The 20,304-nt window shown below is 47.9% G+C and overlaps 1 long non-coding RNA gene across 1 annotated transcript in view; it reads right to left on the bottom strand.

Moving 5' to 3' along the window:
- Positions 1-9,864: 9,864 nt before the first annotated feature.
- The window catches only part of LOC135228384 (uncharacterized), a 54,542-nt gene continuing 44,102 nt past the window's right edge, over positions 9,865-20,304 (bottom strand). Inside the window, exons 3-4 of the long non-coding RNA XR_010318923.1 lie at positions 14,856-15,030; positions 9,865-10,783 (exon numbers count right to left, since the gene is read on the bottom strand). This is a non-coding gene — a long non-coding RNA (uncharacterized LOC135228384). The remainder of the gene's footprint in view (positions 10,784-14,855; positions 15,031-20,304) is intronic.

The raw sequence follows: 20,304 nt of genomic DNA, 5'->3' as shown, positions 1-20,304 counted from the left end.
CTGTAAGGGTAGCCAAGTAACATGAGACATGGCAGTTTTAAAAAGTATGAAGTAAAACTCTCAGCTTTGACAGACAAAGGGCTCCTCTAAGACTAAGTTCATTGCTGTTGAGTCGATTCTATCTCATAGTGACCCTAAAGGACAGAGTAGAATTGACCCATAGGGTTTCCAAGGAGTGGCTGGTAGATTCAAACTGCTTGAATAAGTATTGTGAAAAAATACAACCCTGACACACAACTTTTCTGAGCTTAGTATTAAAACAAAACAAAAAAAAAGTCGCTATCGAGTGGATTCTGACTCATAGGGACCCTACAGGACAGAGTAGAGCTTCCCCACAGGGTTTCCAAGGAGCGACTGGTAGATTCAAACTGCAGACCTTTTGGTAGCACCCAAATGCATAATCATCGCACCACCAGTGGCTTTCAAATCAGCTATAGGCTGATGATCTCCAAATTCTTAGAACCCAGAAAACTACTCTACCTCTGAGTGGTATCCACAGCTGGGAACTGTTCTCCACACTTGGATGACCTCAGACATCCAAATCTAACATGTCCAGAAAAAATCTTTTGGTCATTTTCTCAAGTTTGTTCCTCCATGGTTTTCCACATGGTAGTGAATGGCTCTGGTGACCATGCTCTCATGGTAGCCTGAATTCTAGAAGTCACCTTTGATTCTCCGTTCCCCTCATCCCATACGTCTGATCCACCAGCAATTCTTGGCAGCTCAAGCTCCAAAATGCACCTCAAGCCTGCCCACTGTTCCCACCTGCACTACCACCATCACTCCTCACCCTGACCACTGCAGAAGCATCCTGATCGGTCCTCTGTATTTGCTGTCTTCAAGTTCTCCTGGGCTACAGTTAATTCCTGGGACACATTCTTTCTCAAGACCATTGAACAATAGAAGGAGAAGGGCATTTAGTTGTATGCTACCTCCTCCGCTTGAGCTGCATGCCCCTCAGAAATCACTTTTCACTGTCCACTCTATAATGTCTCTATTCCAATTTCGTGTCTTTGGCTGCACTGCTTTGATAGCGTGCCGTGCATGCGTGCTTCAGGGGTCATGTAGACAGATGCTTGGAGGAATTTTTCTTAGGACAATCATGGTTGTGTGCCATCAAGAGATTCTGACTCATATCAACCCTGTACGACAACTTAGAACTGCCTCACAAGGTTTCCTAGGTTGCAGTCTTTATGGCGCAGCCCTGGTGGCCCCGTGGTTAAGAGCTCGGCTGCTAACCAAAGGGTGGACAGTTCGAATCCACCAGTTGCTTCTTGGCAGAAAGACATGGCAGTCTGCTTCTGTAAAGGCTTATAGTCTTAGAAACCCTGTGGGGCAGTTCTGCTCTGCCCTATAGGGTCACTATGAGTCGCAATTGATTCAACAGCAACTGGTTTGGATTTTGTTTGGTTAGAATCTTTATGGGAGCCCATCTCCAGATCTTTTCAACCCTTGAGCTGGTGGGTTCCAACGGCCCACCTTTCAGTTAGCCAAGCACTTAACCGTTGCACCTCCAATACTTAACTCTGCACGCGAGAGGGCCCTCCCCTGACGGCTCCCGACTCCTCACCCCGCACACCTTGGTGTTCTCCTTGCTTCTAGACCCCACCGTCCCCTCTGGAGGCCCAACCCCCCCACGCCCGCCCCACACCCGGGCCGCTGGGCGGGGCCGGAAGCCATGTTCCACGCCTTCCAGCCAGTTACTCCCAGAAGCGCTGGGACGGGTGGTGAGGGGCCCGGGCCGGATGGCGCGCCTTAGAGAGGATGGTGTTCGTGCTGCTTTCCCTGCCGTGTTTTCTGAAAGGTATGAAACTCCGGCAGCTGGGTGGAGGGACCCGCTCCCAGACTGAACAAGCCCGGCCCCTTGAAGGTGTGGAGGGAAGGCGCCAGGAGGGCGGGTCCCAGTGCCAGCATCCCGTGGGCTCCAGAGGTTGGAGAGTCCGGACGTTGGGTTAACAGCTTGCGCCGCCCCCTCCGTCGTACCCCGTCCCGAGTGATCCCCAGGGGCGGACGCAGCGTGGGGGAGGGCGGAAGCGGCCACTCTAGGGGCTGCGAGAGGGAGCCTCTGGCCCGGGAGACGCAGCTGGTCTGCGAATTTGCATCCCCATGGATTTGCGGCGGCGGGGGGGGGGGGTCCAGCCGCGGGATCCAGCTGCGGAGTGCCCTCGGGCCTGGGGGCTTGAAGGGCTTGGGGAGAAAGGCCGTGTCCAGGGCTGCGCCCAGGTCCCTACTCTGCCCGGGGCGGGTTTGCGGGCCAAACTGGGGGATGAGCGCCTGGCCCCCACCCCCCACCTGCTCCCTGTGCCAGGGGGGAAACCAAGGCCCAGAGTTCGCCCGGGGGAGTGAGATTCCAGACTGAGGGCGGGGCACTCACCCCCATTCGTCGTCCCACCCCCACCAGACTCGGTAGGGTGCCAGGGACAGGGGAGAGAGGGATCCCCCGCCCAAGGCCATGCTGCCCCTTACTGTTTTGGGCGCTGTGCCTGGGAGGCTGAGGCACCCCGCGCCCGCACCCGCGCCCGCCCCCGGCTGGTCTACTCTCGGGGCTGGGGCGTCGGCGCGGCCCCGGCCCCACCTGGAAAGGAAGGGGTCCTGGGAATCTGTGGAGCAGCGCGGGGATCCTACTCCTTGTGGATGCAGCGATTCAGTGTCTGTTAACAGTGGGGATGCCGGGTCCCGCTCCCCCTCTGGGTGGCGGGGGTGGGGGTAGCAGGAAGGGGTCCTGAGCAACCAGGTCGTTTGTTAACTTAAACGTTTGTGCGGCGCTGTGTACCAGTCGCTGTGGACGCGGTCTCTGGTGCTGAGGGGATTTGCGGGTTCCTCACACTGGCGGGATTTGGAGCCTCTACCCTGGTGGCAGTGGGTTTAGTGGGTTACTCTGGTGGCGTAGTGGTTAAGTGCTAAGGCTGCTAGCCAAAAGGTTGGCAGTTTGAATCCACCAGGCGCTCCTTGGAAACTCTGTGGGGCAGTTCTACTCTGTCCTATAGGGTCGCTATGAGTCAGAATTGACTCGATGGCAATGGGTGTGTTTTGTTTTTTTTTTAGGTTGGAGGAGATTAGGTGTCTCTCGGGCTGACATTTGAAGGTCTGGAGCTGGTCGTTTATGAGGGTTTCTAAGGGTTTTAAGCGCTCCGGCCATGGGCACCAACCCGATCTTCCAGCCCCTGCGGACGGACCGCTCCCCCCCGCCCCGGGGGGATTGGCTGCTCTGGGACCCCGAGCCCAGAGGGCGGTGAGAAGCTGACAAACGTGAGTGATGCCCTGCAGGCTCCAGTTGGTGGGGCAGCCCTGCTCACATGGTCTCAATACGGGCAGTCGGCTTCGTGCCTGGGGGGTGGTTTCCAGATGTTCCCTCGTGTCCCCCCACCCCGTGCGGGGCGACAACTCTCCTCTGGGCGGGGACCTAGTAGAGGCCTGCAGAGCATCAGGGTATGAAGGGGCAGAGCTTGGGCGGGGAGGGCGCGGCCCTGCAGGTTCCTGTACGTGACCAGGGCAGGGGGGTGCGGGTCGTGAAGGCTGGGCCTGGTCGAGAACCCACTAGGTCTCGCAGAAGGAGTGGGTTAGGATAATAACAGCATTAATGGGAGTATTGAGAGAGCGCCCTGGGGCGTTGGATCCCTCGGGAAGAAAAGCTTCTGCTATCGCCACTGGAGCGGTACCCAGGTCGGTCCCGGCTTAGGTCCAGGAGGTTCCCATGCTCAGAGGGCCTGGTGGGCAGAACAGAACCGGCGGTGCGCGCGCCCTCTCGCGGCCTTGCGCCGAATCGCTGAAGTTCAGTGTCAGGCGATTCTAAGCCATGGTTTTGGAACTGAATAGTGAAGCAGAGCAAATGATGCAGTGCCTTGATGGGACCGGTGGAGACAACAAGAAGCAAAGCCCAGCTCAAAGTTCAAAATTCCACTGAGTGTTAGTAGGATTTGGAGGGAGAAAATAGACGGAGAGTCGAGAGGCCCAGAGATGCAGAAGGGTTAGAGGATTAGGGTTGGGGTTAGGGTTTGGTGTTATGGGTCCAGGTTTGGGGGTTAGAGGTTTGGGAGTTAGGTTTAGGGGTATAGGTTTTAGGTGGTTGCGGGTTGGGGTTAGGGCTGGGGTTACTAGGCTCGGGCACAAGTGGTTTAGGGTTAGGGTTAGAGTGAGGCTGAGGTTGATTCCCCAGTCTTGTGTACCGTCTCTTCCTTCGCCAGAGTTACCACATATCTGTCGTTTGGTTGGAAACTCTGATGGCGTAGTGGTTAAGAGCCACCAGTGCTAACCAAAGGCCTGCAGTTCAAATCCACCAGGCACTCCTTGGAAACTCTATGGGGCAGTTCTAATCTGTCCTATAGGGTCGCTATGAGCTGGAATCGACTCGACGGCAGTGGGTTTGGTTTTTTTGGTTATTGGTTAGTTGGCTTTTCTCTACCCACTCTTCGTCTCCCTGGTGAACATCAAGGATTGTTTCTGTGCGTAAATTTTTCATGAGTTTTTATGATAGTGGTCTCTTACTGTATATGTCGTTTTGTGATTGACTTAGTCAGTGTGCTGCGCCCCAGATTCATCCATGGTGTGAGATGTTTCGGAGATTCATCATTGGTCTTTATTGTCATGTAGTGTTCCACTGTGTGTATGTACCGTAGTTTGTTTATCCATTCCTCTGTGGACGAGCACTTAGGTTGTTTCCATCTTTTTACTACTGTGAATAATGTTGCAGTGAACACGGGTGTGCATATGTCTATTCCTGTGACTGCTCATGGAAACCCTGGTGGCTAGTGGTTAAGTGCTACGGCTGCTAACAAAAAGGGTTAGGGTTTGGGCTTAGGGATGTTAGGGTTAGGGTTGTTAGAGTTAGGGTTGTTAGTGTTTGGAGTTAGAGTTTAGGGTTAGGGTTTTTTGGTTGGGGTTAGGTTTAGGTTTGAGGTTAGAGTTTGGAGTTACAGGTTAGGTGTTAGGGGTTGCAGTTTGGGGTTTAGGGTTTTGGGGTTTAGTCATTAGGGTTTGGGTTAGGTTTTAGGGGTTAGGGTTTAGGTTTAGGGTTGGGGTTGGTGTTGGGTTTGTTTGGGATATGTGGTTTGGGGTTAGAGGGTGGGTGTTAGAGGGTTGGGGTCTAGAGGGTTGGGGGTTAGAGATTGAGGGAGTTAGAGGGTGAGGGGTTAGAGGGTGAGGGGGTTAGAGGTTGAGAAGATTATAGAGGGAGTGAGAAGGTGAGGGTGTGAGGGGGTGAAGGTTAGGGTTTAGGGTTAGAGGGTTTAGGCTTAGGGTTCAGAGGCATGGGGTTAGGGGGTTAGGGTTTCAGGGTTCAGAGGTTGGGGTTGGTGTTGCGGTTTGGGTTAGAGAGTTAGGGTTAGAGGTTTAGGGTTAGAGGTTTAGGGTTAGAGGATTGGGGTATAGTTTAGAGGTTTAGGGTTAGGAGTTAGGGCTAGGGCTTAGGGGTTCAGGTTTAGGGGTTTGGGATGGGTTTGGGGTAAGGTTTTAGGGTTTAGGATTAGAGGGTTAGGCTTAGGGCTTAGAGCCTAGGGTTTAGGGCTTAAGGTTTAAGGCTTAGAGTGAGCGTTAAGGCTGGGGGCTGGGGTTAGGGTTTAGGTTATTAGGGTTAGAGGTTTAGATGGTTTAGCGTTTAAGTTTAGGGTTTAGGGGTTGGGGTTAAGGGTGTTAGTGTTTAGGGTTTTGGCGTTTAGGGTGTTAGGGTTAAATGTATTAGGGCTAAGGGTGTTAGGGTTTTAAGTGTTATGGTTTAGGATTTAGAGTTAAGTGATAGGGTTAGGCTTAGGCTCATTCTTAGGTTTAGGGCTAGGGATTTGAGGTTTAGGATTTGGGGTTGGGTTTGGAGGTTGGGGTTAGGATTAGGGCTAGGGTTAGAGGTTTAGGGTTTCGGATTAGGGTTTCATGTTAGCGTTAGAGGGTTAGGGTTCGAGGGTTAGGGTTAGGGTCGTTAGGATTAGGGTGGTTAGGGGTTAGGGTTAGGTGTTAAGGTTTAGGGTTTACAGTTAGATTTAGGGTTCGGGCTTTGGGATTTGAGGTGTGCGTTTAGGATTTGAGGCTTAGAGTATAGGGTTTAGTGTGTAGGGTTTTGATGTGTAGTGTTTTGGGGTGTAGGTGTTTAGGTTGTAGGGTTTAGGGTATAGGGGTTAGGGTTTGGGTTAGGGTTAGAGTGAGTTTAGGGCCTTGGGGGTTAGGACCTAAGGGCTTAGGGTCTTAGGGGCTTTGGGGCTCAGGGCTTAGGGGCTAGAGTTAGAGGGCTAAGGCCAGAAGGCCAGAGGGCCTCGGTTATGGTTTCATTCCTGACTGGCAATTTTTTTCCTTCAATATTTTGTATAAGTCATCCCATTGCCTTCTTGCCTCCATGATTTCTGCTGAGTAGTCCAAGTTTATTATTATTTACTCTCCTTTGTTGGTGACTTCTTTTATCCCTAGCCTCTCTTAAAATTCTCTTTATCTTTGATTTTGGCAAGTTTGATTATTATGTGTCTCGGTCACTTTCTTTTGAGATCTACCTTATGTGGAATTCAATGAGCATCTTTCATGATATCATGGAAGTTTTCTGCCAACAAATCTTCAACAGTTCCCTTTGTATTTTCTGTTAGCCCTCCCTGTTCTGGTACTGAAATCACTCATAGTTATTTCTCTTGATAAAGTCCCACATGATACTTTGGATTTCCTCATTTAAAATTCTTTTATCTGCTTTCTCTTCAAATATATTAGTCCCAAGAGTTTGATCTTCAATCTCAGTAATTCTGCCTTCCAGTTCTTCGATTGTGCTCTTCTTACTTTCTATTGAGTTTTCTAAATCTGTAATTTTATTGTTAATCTTCTGAATTTCTGATTGCAGTCTCTCTATGGTTTCTTGCAGCTTATTAAATTTTTAATTATGTTCTTGAGTAACATTTTAATTTCTTCAGCTGCTTTATATTTGTGTTCCTTGGCTTGATCTGCATTTTGCCTCATTGGAGAAATCCTTGGGCCCTTCACTGGCTCTCCATTCAGCTCCACGACGTCCAGTCCTGGCCCTGGCATTTGGCCGGTGCCCCACTGAACGTGTGCTCCGGAGCCATGTTTCTCCACCCATCACTATCCTTCTGCCACCAGGGGATATGTGAGTGTGGGAGTCACCATCTGTCACTGGCAGCAGTGTCACAAGTCACTAGACTTCCAGGTACTCGCAGACCTAGGCTGCCTTCTGCCTCAGGCAAGGTCCCGAATCCTTTATACCGGATGCTGACACCTGGCCACTGGGGAACATTCATTTTGATCAACACAGAGGTCTGAGTGAGGGTCAGCAGGCCAGCTAGGGGAAGTGAAGGCCAGGCTGGCGTAACTAAGGTTTCTTTGCCATCACCATGGAGAGAGTCCCCCCACAGGAAGAGTGGGCGGAGCTTATGATGGGCCTGGTGACAAGACTCAGCCAATGGCAGAGATCCAGTCTGCCAGGCAGATGACACAGGGCCCTCCATTGTGGCCTAGGACACCTAGTGGCCACAGGATTTGAGCACACCCTGGGAAAGGCTACGCAGGCACAAGGGAGCCCCTGGTGCAGACTGGTTCAGGGCATTGGCAGAGCAGGCCAGGGTCCAATTTTCCCACCTTCCTCAGGATATCAGTACACAAGACATCCCCACTCAGCATCTCTTGCCTCTCTCTCTGTATATGTTCATACTCTGAAATCTCTTCCTTCTCTCCCCGAGTCACTTCACAGCTTGGAGTGTCTGAGCGAGTGCCTAGAGACAAAAGAGCAAAGGGGGAAGGCCTCTGGCTCTCCTGGTTGCCCATGGGCAGAGAAGATCTGCTAGTCTATCTGGAAGGTCTAGAGAGTAGTGACTGATCGGGGAGCTACATCACGGGTAGACCCTGGCCGGGTGAAGCTTGTTGACATGTGGCAGCCTCTCCGGAGACTACTAATTCCGCTGATGACATTGTATGCAAATACCCGGGTGAGTGCCATGGGCAGAAAATATTGACACATACCTGCCAGAGGCCTATCCTGGGTCTGAAGAGTCCCCTCTGGTCTCCAGGGTCTCATCATCTCAGCACACACTTTGCCTGCACACATGGAATCCGCCTCTCTCCACAAATGCCTTCTCCTGCTAGGAAACACAGGATGGCACTCAGCCAAGGGAGAGAACAAGCAAAGTCTACTGAAGCCCCCATTGTCAAGATTTTGCTTCTGCTGGGCCACAGCCCCCGGTGCCACACTGCATGCACGTCACTTCTCCAAACACAAGGACGAAATCCGGGCGTCCAGGGCCCCAGCAGTCCAGAGTCTGCGGATGGCGGCATACTCTGCGGAGGGTGCCACCTCTTTGCCACGTACAGGAGGGAGGCCTGGGCCCTCGACTGGCTCTGCTAGAGCTCCACGACCTCAGCTATTTTCCCTGATCTTTGGCCCGTGCCCTCATGAGTGTGTGATCTCTAGTTACACTTCTCCTCTGACCACTCTGAATCCGTCAACTGCAGATACCTGAGCATGGACATCAACATCTATCGCTGGCTGCAGTGTCACAGGTCACTAGGTGTCTAGGCTCAGGCTGACCTTGGCTGTCTTCTGCCCAGGGAAGGAGCCTAATCCTTCAAAGGCAATGAGGATGCTTGGTCAGTGGCCGACATCCTTTCATTCATGCACAGAGTGGTCTAGATGAGGGGAAAGAGGCCAGGTAGGCCAGATGAATGCTGAGTGCGGGGCCTAAGGCTTCTTTCCCAATCACCATGGAGACAGCCACCGCAAGGCTGGCCGGAACTTCTGACGGGGACGGGTCACAAACACTGAGCCAATAGGAGAAGTCCATCCTAACCGGCCAGTTCCGCAGAGCCCTCCATTGTACGCATGGACACACAACGGCCCCTTGTGTCTTTGGCCACAAAATCGAGGGCACCCAGGGAATTACTTCACAGTAGGCAACCCCTGATGTGGACACGTTCGACACACTGGGACAGCAGGCAGGTACCTCTTTTCCAGTTACGCTAGTATATCAGTAGGCAAGGCGCCCTTCCTCAGCATCTATGGCCCCTATCTGGATGTGTTCATTCAGAGAAATCCCTTTGTTCTACCCCTGAGACACATCACAAGTATGGGAGGCCTGAGAGAGAGCCTGGAGATGAAACGGGGGAGGCTTCTGGCTGGACCGCTTCCCCGTGGGTAGACAATAGCGGGTAGTCTCTCTGGAAGGTCTCAGCTTCTGTTGATTGACATGGGCAATACAGTAGGGGCGGACCCTGCCCAGGTGGAGCTTGTGGGCAGATGCAACCTCTCCGGCGACGAATAATTCCACTGCTGCTTTGTTTGGTGAAAACCTCCCCCGCCAACTCGGATGAGCAGAGAACATTGACCCACACCTGCCAGGGGCCTTTCCTGGGACTAAAGATCCCAATCTGGTCACAACGTCGTCACCCTCTCAGCACACACCTTTCCTGCACACATACTCCTGCCTTTCTCCGTTAGTGCCTTATCCTTCTAGGAAACAAAGCATGCCGCTCAAAAAGGCCGATGCCAGGGAAATTGAAGAGACGATGCCATTTTCCAAATTTTTGCTGTCTACATGTCCCCGCCTCCGGGGCAAGGCTGCGTATCTGGCCGGGCTCCGAAGGCAAGGCCGAAATCCTGGCAGCCTGGCCCTGCAGTCCAATGGTTTATGGACGTGGGGACACAGATGACCTGTTTGCCACATATAGGAGAAATCCTTGGGCCCTTCACTGGCTCGCCATTCAGCTCCACGACGTCCACTCCTGGGCCTGGTCTTTGGCCGGTGCCCCATTGAACGTGTGCTCCGGAGCCATGTTTCTCCACCCATCACTATCCTTCTGCCACCAGGGGATATGTGAGTGTGGGAGTCACCATATGTCACTGGCAGCAGTGTCACAAGTCACTAGACTTCCAGGTACTCGCACACCTAGGCTGCCTTCTGCCTCAGGCAAGGTCCTGAATCCTTTATACCAGATGCTGACACCTGGCCACTGGCGGACATTCATTTTGATCAACACAGAGGTCTGAGTGAGGGTCAGCAGGCCAGCTAGGTGAAGTGAAGGCCAGGTGGGCGGGACTCAGGCTTCTTTGCTATCACCATGGAGAGAGTCCCCCCACAGGAAGAGTGGGCGGAGCTTATGATGGGCCTGGTGACAAGACTCAGCCAATGGCAGAGATCCAGCCCACCAGGCAGATGACACAGGGCCTTCCATTGTGACCTAGGACACCTAGTGGCCACAGAATTTGAGCACACCCTGGGAAAGGCTACGCAGGCACAAGGGAGCCCCTGGTGCGGACTGCTTCAGGGCATTGGCAGAGCAGGCCAGGGTCCAATTTTCCCACCTTCCTCAGGATATCAGTACGCAAGGCATCCCCACTCAGCATCTCTTGCCTCTCTCTATGTGTCTCTCTCTGTATGTGTTCATTCTCTGAAATCTCTTCCTTCTCCCCCCCAGGCACTTCACAGCTTGGAGTGCCTGACAGAGTACCTAGAGACGAAAGAGCAAAGGGAGAAGGCCTCTGGCTCTACTGGTTGCCCATGGGCAGAGAAGATCTGCTAGTCTATCTGGAAGGTCTAGAGAGTAGTGATTGATTGGGGAGCTACATCATGGGCGGACCCTGACGGGTGAAGCTTGCTGACATGTGGCAGCCTCTCTGGAGACTACTAATTCCGCTGATAACATTGTATGCAAATACCCGGGTGAGTGCCATGGGCAGAAAATATTGACACATACCTGCCAGAGGCCTATCCTGGGTCTGAAGAGTCCACCCTGGTCTCCAGCGACTCATCATCTCAGCACACACTTTGCCTGCACACATGGAATCCGCCTCTCTCCACGAAGCCTTCTCCTGCTAGGAAACACAGGATGGCACTCAGCCAAAGGAGAGCACAGGCAAAGTCAAATCAAGCCCCCATTTTCAAGATTTTGCTTCTGCTGGGCCACAGCCCCCGATGGCATACTGCATGTGCATCACTTCTCCAAAGACAAGGCCAAAATCCGGGCAACCAGGGCCCCAGCAGTCCAGAGTCTGCGGATGGCGGCATATGGATCGCCTCTTTGCCACGTACAGGAGGGAGGCCTGTGCCCTAGACTGGCTCCGCTAGAGCTCCACGACCTCAGCTATTTTCCCTGACCTTTGGCCCATGCCCTCATGAGTGTGTGATCTCTAGTTACACTTCTCCTCCGACCACTCTCAATCCGCCACCTGCGGATACCTGAGCATGGAAATTAACATCTATCACTGGCTGCAGTGTCACAGGTCACTAGGTGTATAGGCTCAGACTGACCTTGGCTGTCTTCTGCCCAGGCAACTAGCCTAAGCCTTCAAAGGAAATGAGGACACGTGGTCACTGGCCGACATCCTTTAACCAACACTGAGTCCCTGGTCAGCATCCTGAAGTCCTGGCAAGAAGAGCCAGGCACCTCCAGGAGCATCTGGAGGAGGAGACAGGGGCTGAAGAAGCTACCACACCTACTGGTGCTGCTACACATGTGGGAGACCTGGCTGCAGAGGTTGCAGGCATGGCCTCAAGGTCAAAGGAGAAAGCATCTGAAGACGTGCTAGGACTCTTAGACTGAGAGAAGCAGGATGTCTGGACTGCAAAATATGCACCCTTCAGGGAAGAAGTTCATTCAGGCTTCTTAAACCCACCTCACCTGGAAGATCCATCCTCTTTTAGCCTTGTGCCCCTTCCACGCCCCCTCTAGTACAAGGAGAGATGCAGCCCTACAGCACCAGGGTGGAAGAAGCCCCAGGATAGCTGTCCGAAGACATGAGGTCCACTCAAAAGCTTCCCCTGCCAAGGAGAGAAGAGGACAAGACTCATCTGTAGATGAGGTCTCAGGGCCCTGAGAATGAGCATAATGTTTGTAAGGAAAGAGAAATAGGATTTCAGTGGGACATGGAAGTCTGAGAAAGAGCCTCTGCAAAGATAGCTCTAAGGGAGGTGTGATTGTGAAGGTGGGCTGGGCACTGAGTTCTCTGTAGTACAAGGTACCAGACAGAAGCCAGACTCTCGGGGGAACCTGCCTGCTGGTGAGCAGTGGGCATAAAACCCTAAACCAATGAGAATCGAATCCCTTCCCAGCAGCTTCTGCACAGATCAATGATGTTTGCTTGGTCTTTCTCTTTTGTGTGGTCTAACCTGATCTGTTCTGAGATCAGAGAGTTGGAATAGAAAAGCCTGACTGAAATGAAACGAGCAAAGAGAAGACAAGGCCTCCTAAATCTGGTGAAGACAGAACACAGATAACCAAAGGTGAGGATGGGAAGAAAGAGATTGAGTTCCAAGTCCCATCCACAGTATCCCAGGGCCTGGGAATCCCTGGAAGTGCCAGAGGTGTGTTCTCCCTGGGAGATGCGACCCCAAGTGTCAGAGGAAGCCCTATGGAGCAAGGAAGGGAGGGCAGGGCCTCTAGGATGGGCACTTCCATACAGGCTGCCTATGTGAATTTCTCAGAGTGACCGTGACAGATCCTGAGAGGGACAGTTTGAGGCAAAGGAAAGTAAGTTTTCTGAAGAGGGGTGAATTCCACAGTCTCCTGATAATGAAACAGAAATCCCGTCCTGCTCAGAGGTACTGAGTAGGAGGGATTGTGAATTCCCATCCTGCACAGAGGTTGGCTGGGAAGTTCGACTGTCTAAAGACAATGTGGCCAAAGTCTTCTTTATCTTTCAAAGATATATCTTTAACTTCCTGCAAATTCAATCCTGGAAAAAAGCCTAGAATATACAAGTGTGGGTTTTTCAGGAGAGCAACAAGGGGAGAAGGTGATAGTGGCATATCAGAGAAGGAGAACAATAGTCTAATGGTCCCTGTGTTACTTAATGAATCACACACGGTGTCCAGCATTCTTCCTTACCTGTAGACATGTAAATGCAGTAGATGTTTTAGCAATAACTGAATTAATCCTCACAGAATTCCTTTTGGCCATTTCCAGGCATAGAGACCAGAAGAAGTCATTAGTTCCAAGAGCAAGCAATAATTCGCTGGTCTGAATTTTGTTCAATTTCTGTGTTTGCCCTTCACAGATGGATAAAAGTCTCTGAATCTGGCATTGAAGACAGTGTTTTCTCTATTGTTATGGATTGAATAGTGTCCCCCAAAATGTGTGCCAACCTGGCCAGACCATGATTCCCAGTATTGTGTGGTTGTCCTGCATTTTGTGATCTGATGTGATTACTTCTGTGTTGTAAATTCTAACCTCTGTGACGTTAATGAGGCAGGATTAGAGGCACTTATGTTAATGAGGGAGGACACAATCTACAGGATAAGGGTGAGTCTTGAGTCAGTCTCTTTTGAGATACAAAGAGAAAAGTGAGCAGAAATGAGAGGGACCTCATACCACCAAGGAAGAAGTGCCTGGAGTGGAGCAGGTCCTTTTGACCCAGCGTCCACGCGCTGAGAATTTCCTAGGCCAGGGGAAGATGGATGACAAGGACTTTCCCCCAGAGCCACAAAGAGAGAAAGCTTTCTCCTAGAGCTGGTGCCCTGACTTCAAACTTCTTGCTTCTTAAACTGTGAGAGAATAAGTTTCTGTTTGTTAAAGCTATCCACTTGTGGAATCTCTGCTATAGCCACACTAGATAACTAAAAAACACATATATAAAATAGTCAAAAAAAAAAAAAGTTTCAAATACACACACATACACGTATGATGTTATTAAACTTTAAAAGGTTTTACATTCTTATAACACGTTTAACAACAGAGATTTGTATACAGAAGTTATAATAAGAGCCATCCCCACATAAGTATATTGTACCTGCTCCCCCAAAGTGTCCAGTGTCCAAAGATACATATGTACCCTTTTACACACTTCTTTTTGCCGGGACACATGTAAGTACATTCATTTGTTTGTTTTTATGGAAATTAGGTCACACTCTACCCATGTTTTTCTCTGAATCACTCTTCACTTGACAGTTTTTCATGGTTCCTCTAAATCAGCAGACATGGAAGAAGCACTCTTTTTGGTTCTTCTTATTTTTAACTCTCACCATTCTTCTGTCAGTTTGTTGTACTGTGGTGGCTTGCATGTTGCTGTGATGTTGGAAGCTATGCCACCGGTATTTCAAATACCACCAGGTTCCCACATGGTAGACAGGTTTGAGTGGAGCTCTGGATTTAGACAGACTAGGAAAAAGGACCTAGTGATCTATTTCTAAAAACAACTGGCCAGTGAAATCTTACAAATAGTACTGGAACACTGTCTGATTCAATGACAGAGGATAACCCCTTAGGTTGGAAGGCACTCAAAATACGAGTGGGGAATAGCTACCTCCTCAAAGTAGATCCCACTTTAATGATGTTTCCTGATGGGGCACAACTCAAAATGAGAAAGAAACTGATGCAAATATCCTTTAATAATCAGAATGTGGAATGAAGGAAGTATGAATCTAGGGAAATTGGAAGTCATCAAAAATGAAATGGAATGCATAAAGGTCAATAATCCAAGGCATTAGTGAGCTGAAATAGCTTGGTTTTGGAAATTTTAAACTAGACAATGATATGTTCTACTATGCCAGGATTCAGATACTGAAAAGAACGGCATCATATTCATCGATAAAAAGAACATTTCAAGATCTGTTCTGAAGTACAACACTACGAGCAATAGCATAATATCCACAGGCCTACCAGGAAAACCAGAAAGAGCAGTTAATAAGACTATTATTCAAATTTACACACAAATCATGAATGTGAAAGATGAAGAAGTTGAAGGTTTTTACCAAGTTCCGCAGTTTGAAACTGATCAAACGTGATGCATTCATCAATCAAGATGTACTGATAATTACGTAATTAGAATGCGAAGTTGAAAACAAAGCAGACAAATCAGCAGTTGGAAAATAAGGTATTGATGATAGAAATGACAATAAAGCTTACATGATAGAATTTGGCAAGACCAATGACTTATTCATTGCACATACCTTTCGTCAGGAACATAAATGGTGACTATACTCGTGAACTATTCCAGGCAGAATAGACAGGAATCAAATTTGTGGAAGGTGACGATGGAGAAGGTCAATATCATGAGTCAGAATCAGGCCAGGGGCTGACTGCAGAACAGATGATCAGTTGCTCATATTCACGTTCAAGTTGAAGCTGAAGAAAATTAAAACAAGTCCATGAGTCAAAGTATGCCCTTGAGTATATCAAACCTGGATTTAGAGACCATCTCAAGAATAGATTTGATGCACTGCACACTAATGATCGAAGACCAGATTAGTTGTGGGATGATAGCAAGGACATCATATATGAAAACAACAAAAAGTCATTAGAAAGACAGGAAAGAAAGCAAAGACCAAAGAGGATGTCACAAGAGACTCTGAATCTTGCTCTTGAATGTACAGTAGCTAAAGAGAATGGAAGGAAAAATAAAGTAAAAGAGCTCAATAGAATACCTGAAAGGGAAGCTGGAGAAGACAAAGTATGATAATAATAATGTGAACAGATCTGGAGTTAGAAAACCAAAAGGGAAGAAAACACCTGGCATTTCTCAAGCTGAAACAACTGAAGGAAATATTCAAGCCTCTAGGTGCAATACTGAAGGATTCTATGGGCAAAATATCGAACAACACAGGAAACATCAAAAGAAGACGGAAGGAATACACAGACTCAGTACACGAAAAAGAATTGGTCGACGTTCAACCATATCAGGAGGTAGCATAGGATCAAGAGCTGATGGTACTGAAGGAAGAACTCCAAGCTGCACTGAAGGCATTGGAAAAAACACGGCTCCAGGAACTGATGGAGTACCAAATGAGATGTTTCAACACACGGACGCAGTGCTGGAGGCGCTCACTTGACTATTCCAATATATTTGGAAGACAGCTACCTGACCAAATGACTGAAAGAGATCTATATGTGTACACATTCCAAAGAGAGGTGGTCCAACGCAATGCGGAAATTATCGAGCAATGTCATTAACATCACACGCAAGAAAAAATTTGCTGAATATAATTTAAAAACAGTTGCAGCAGTACACAGACAGGGAACTACCAAAAATTCAAGCTGGATTCAGAGGAAGACATGAAACATGGGATATCATTTCTCATGTCTGATGGATCTTGGCTGAAAGTAGAGAATATCAGTAAGATGTTTACCTATTTTTGTTTCCTATACAAGCACACTCAACTGTGTGGCTCATGACAAATTATGGATAGCTTAGCAAAGAATGGGAATTCCAGAACACTTAACTGTATTCATGCGGAATATCTACGTAGACCAAGAGGCAGTCATTTGAGTAGGGCAAGGAGATACTGTGTGGTTTAAAATCAGAAAGTTATGTGTCATGGTGGTATCCTTTCACCATACTTACTCAATCTGTATGCTGAGCAAACATTCTGAGAAGCTGGTCTCGAAGAAGAAGAACATGGCATTAGTTTTGGAGAAAGATTCACTAACAACCTATGATATGCAGCTGATACGACCCTGCTTGCTGAAAGTAAAGCAATGAATGTATTGCATTGGGCAAATCTGTTGCAAAAGACCTCCTTGAAGTGTTGTGAAGGAAAGATGTCACTTTGAAGACTAAGGTGTGCCTGAGCAAAGCCATGATATTTTCTATCACCTCACATGCTTGAGCAAGTTAGACAATGAATACGGAAAACCGAAGAACTGATTCATTTAAAATATGGTGTTGGCAAAGAATACTGAATATACCATGGACTGCCAGAAGAATAAACAAATCCATCTTGGAAGAAGTACACCAAGAATGCACCTTAGAAGCAAGGATGGCGAGACTTCGTCTCACGTGCCTTGGACATATTTTCAGGAAGGACCTGTCCCAGGAGAGGCTCATCATGCTTGGAAAAGCTGAGGGTCAGAAAAAAAGAGGAAGGTGCTCAACAACATGAACTGACACAATGGCTGCAAGAATGGGCTCAAACATAGCAATGATTGTGAGGATGGTTCAGGATCAGGCGGTGTTTCATTTTGTTTTACACAGGATCAATGGCATCTAACAGCCACAACTAACATATGTATGCATATATATATGTATGTGTGTGTGTATATATATATATATATATATACCCATTGCCATCGAGTCGGTTCCAACTCATAGTGACCATACAGGACAAAGTAGAACTGCCCCACAGAGTTCCCAAGGAGCGCCTGGTGGATTCGAACTGCTAACCTTTTGGTTAGCAGCTATAGCTATTAACCATTATGCGACTAGGGTTTCCATATATATATATATATACATATATATATATATATATATATTCTCTTCACTAGTTTTGCACTTCTAGAGATCCCAGGCTAAGACATTTGGTACCAACTGTGGTTCTAGAGGAACCAAATCTTAAGGATGAGTTTTCTGAATTGATTCTCAAGTCTGGCTAGTCTTAAAGGCACTGATGACTGTCTCCAGTAGTAAACAGGCTATTGCTAATCCATGGTGGGAGGTGACAATAGAAATACGCAAAATACTACTACCACTGAATCAAATATTTGTGAGAGACAAGGCTCTGCCTGATTACATATTTGATACTTTTCTATAATTTTGTCAGAATAAGAATAATAAGGAAGCTGCTTGGTTAGTCCTGCTTTTGCTAGCCACACTGGTGAATGAAAGAAATGGACTCAAAGCTCAAGCACCACATACAAGATCTGAAAGCTGCCACTTGTGCCCAGAAGGAAAACCATATTTCTTATAGTAACAAGGCTAATGCTGCCAAAAATAAACTCAGCTTCTTATCATAAGAGTGACTGAATTAAAGCGCCAGTTGAATATCCAACCTCAAATGGTGTCTGAAGTTAGAGTGAGGGCACTGATTGGGAAGAAATGGGATCCTGAAACTCGGGATGAGGACATATGCGCAGACAGTCAGGAAGCGGGGGACAATGAACCTCCAATTTCTGTTGAATCGCTCTTCCTAACAGAACCAGACCTCTTACTCCCATCTGAAGAGGTTCTCTAACTGCCTGCTAAGGCACCCTTCCCAGTAAAACAATTATCCCTTCCACCTCCATCTGATGAGATTACCCCAGCTGTGCCTGAAGTGTCTTGTTTGAGTTATCTCCTGGGGTGGTATCTGGGGCATTGCCTGGGGCATCACCTTAGGTAGATGCCTTATAAGACACAGCTGAACATCCCACTGCCACTGCCCATTTTTGCTTCTAGACCTATACCTAGGCTTCAGTCCCAACAAGCCCCAAAAGGTGAACTATAAAGTGTGACCCAGGAGAAGGTATGCTAAACTCCAAAAGAACTGCTTGATTTTTCTAATATATACATACAGAAACCTGGTGAATATGTGTGGGAATGGCTATTATGGGTGTGGGATAACGGTGCAAGCAACATAAAGGTGGATTAGTCTGAGTTTATTGATATAGACCCAGGAAGCATAGATTCTTCATTCAGTGTTTCAGCTTCAGAGGTTAGAAAAGGATCTCATAGTTTATTTGGCTGGTTTACTGAAGCATGGATTAAGTGGTGGCCTACAATAAATCAAGTGGAAATGGCAGATCTGCCATGGTATACCGTAGGAGAAGGTAACCAAAGGATGAGGGAAATTGGCAGGTTAGAATGGATTTATTAGGCTGGACCCACAGACCCACACACGGAGTGCCCAGAGGGCTCTCTTTTTACCATAGCGGTGAGGTACAAATTTGTGCAGCAAGCCCCAGCATTATTGAAGACTTCTGTGGTTGCTATTTTATGTAAGTAAGAGTCCACAGTGAGAACTGCCCTAACTGAATTAAGACACCTGACTACAATGCAGTTGACTGGACCCCATGGTGGTAGCAGCCAAGTGGTGGCACTCAATCAACAAAGACAAGGTGGGTGTGGTTACCATAACAGACAGTAGAGTCAAAGCAGTAATCAGAATAGTCTGCTCGCATGGATTTATGGCAATGGCTACTTAGTCACAGTGGCCCTGGGAGTGAAAGAGCTCGGAAATGTACATCTCCTGGTACCTAGTGTCTTAGATATCTAGTGCTCCTGTAACAGAAATACCACAAATGGATGACTTTATCAAAGAAAATTATTCCCTCACAGTCCAGGAGGCTCTGTAAGTCCAAATTCAGGGTGCCAACTCCAGGGGAAGACTTTTTCTCTCTGTCACTCCTAGGGGAAGGTCTTTGTCACCAATCTTCCCCTGGACAAGAAGGTTCTCAGCACAGGGATCCTAGGTCCAAAGGATGCACTGCTCCTGACACTTCTTTCTTGGTGCTACTGAGGTCCCCCTGTCTCTCTGCTCTTTTCTCTTTTATATCTCAAAAGAGATTGACTTAAAACACAACTTAATCTTGTAGATTGAGCCCTGCCTCCTTAACATAACTGCTTCAAATCTTCGCTCATTAACATCATAGAGGTAGGATTTACAATACATTGGAAAATCACACCAGGTGACAAAATGGTGGATAATCGCACAATACTGGGAAGCATGGCCTAGTCAAGCTGATATATACATTTTGGGAAGACAGAGTTTAATCCGTAACACCTAGTATGCAGCTATCGACCTGTTAATGCCTTTTTCTCCATACCTGTTTGGAAGTATCACCAGAAACAGTGTGCCTTCTCTCTGACCTAAGTATATAAGGACCAAATAATATAGAGAAATCTCTGTTACATTTTCTCCATCTTACTGTTATTTGGCCTCATAGGCAGACCCAGTCACTTAATTGCACGGCAGAATGAAGAGATTAAAGCCCCAACATTCTTGCCAGTGGACCAGGAAGGTAGCTGCTCAGACATCAGAGAGCCTCAGAGAGACAGAGACCAGGCGGCTCAAGAGAGGGATACCATAAAGTTGTTTTTCATACCCCTCCACTCCCATAGTTGCATATGCTTTGCTCTGACCCCAAGAAGTAGATCAATCCTTTGAGAACTGCATTATGGGTTAGAACACCAACAAGGTCCCAGACTGAGTGACACTCCCATAGATTACATCCAAATATCACTGCAAAGTCTTCAAAATCTGAACTGACATCTGAGCCACAGCATCCAGAAGTTGAGAAAGAACCTGCAGCCTGAACATAACTGGGTCAAGTGATTCCTAAAACAAACAACATCAACATTTTCTGTAAGATTGAAGTAAGACACAGTCTTGGAATCATAGACAAAATTTTTAAAAAGCTACTTTAACCACGCTCAAAGAAGTAACAGGCACACCTTAGAAAAATAGAAAAATACATAGAAACCATTCACAAATGAAAATTTTAGACAGGAAAAATAGAGATAAAAAATTCACTTGATCAGCGGAATGCTGTTGACAGACAAAAGGATCAACGAGATGAAAATAGTTCAATTGAAAATATCCAATCTGAAAACAGAGAACAAATATTGAAAAAAAAAATGAACAGAGCCTCAAAAAAATCCAAAAATATCTAACATTTATTTATTGGAATTCCATAAGGTGTAGAGAA

This window comes from Loxodonta africana, chromosome 21 (assembly GCF_030014295.1).
Source record: "Loxodonta africana isolate mLoxAfr1 chromosome 21, mLoxAfr1.hap2, whole genome shotgun sequence".
In the NCBI taxonomy this organism is placed as follows: domain Eukaryota; kingdom Metazoa; phylum Chordata; class Mammalia; order Proboscidea; family Elephantidae; genus Loxodonta; species Loxodonta africana.
This window is presented reverse-complemented; position numbering and strand designations above follow the sequence as displayed.